Source organism: Porites lutea, chromosome 3, assembly GCF_958299795.1.
Source record: "Porites lutea chromosome 3, jaPorLute2.1, whole genome shotgun sequence".
Lineage (NCBI taxonomy): Eukaryota > Metazoa > Cnidaria > Anthozoa > Scleractinia > Poritidae > Porites > Porites lutea.
This window is the reverse complement of record NC_133203.1, coordinates 17,918,996-17,919,962: the sequence shown is the minus strand read 5'-3', so window position 1 is coordinate 17,919,962 and position 967 is coordinate 17,918,996. Positions and strand designations below refer to the sequence as shown.

Genomic DNA, 967 nt, shown 5'->3' with positions numbered 1-967 from the left:
ATCCTTTTGTAGTGGTACGTATTAGTAATGCTTTTGTTTATCCAAACTTAGAAGTTTTACTGTTTAATTTTTCGTATTTCGATTTTGATTGTTTGTAAGCTATAAGATGCAAAGCTTGTCACTTAAGAAGCTCAGCCTCTCTTCATCTGTATACCTCTGTGTTGTAAATTCCGTAAGTTGTTTGCAAATGAACGTTGAATCCTGTATTGACTTGTTGTCCAGATTTACATTGCATGACAAATATTTGTTATCGATACAATCCTAATATGTAGAGTCATGCTGATTAAAACATGTAGTAAGATTTTCCTTAAGATTCTTACCTTTTTCTGCATACATTAACATAATACTATGTAACAAATAAGTTTGAAGCATGTATATGTTGCAGTTAAATTCTATTTTTCTTCTAAATTATATTTCTATTTTTGGTTTTAAATTTATTATCATACCATACCATACACAAAACCAACGGAAAATAAATTCTAACTGGAAATAAAAGTTGGGTCTGTGCTTTAATCATTTAAACATTATTTGCCTAATTTCTCTGATATGTTTTCCTTTTATTTTTCTAGGTGTACCCCTATTAGCAATCACAGGAACTGCCACAAAGCTGATGCAAACCACAATTATGCAGCAGCTTGCCACGGGAGAGAACACTGTGATGCTTAACATAAGTCCGAACCGTGAGAACATCAGGTTCTCTGTGATAAAAACTACTAAGACTGACCAGCTTGGTTACCTTGGATGGTTAATAGATATAATCAAAGAAAGACACTTATTGTCTCCAAAGACAATAATTTTTTGTGCCACAATGCATGATGTTGCAAAAGTGTTTGGTTTCCTGCTAGCTGAGTTAGGCGATTCTGCGCATGTGGCAGAGAAGCCAAGAATCCCGGAGAACAGGTTGGTGGGAATTTACCATTCCATGACTCTCCCTAAATACAAATCTAGGGTTTCACATTCATTTAAA

General features: G+C 34.1%; 1 long non-coding RNA gene across 1 annotated transcript in view; it reads left to right on the top strand.

Moving 5' to 3' along the window:
• The window catches only part of LOC140930306 (uncharacterized), a 1,116-nt gene extending 453 nt beyond the window's left edge, over window positions 1–663 (top strand). The window contains exons 2-3 of the long non-coding RNA XR_012164841.1: window positions 1–14; window positions 570–663. The exon at window positions 1–14 is cut by the window's left edge and continues 75 nt beyond it. This is a non-coding gene — a long non-coding RNA (uncharacterized lncRNA). The remainder of the gene's footprint in view (window positions 15–569) is intronic.
• The last annotated feature ends 304 nt before the right edge of the window (window positions 664–967 follow it).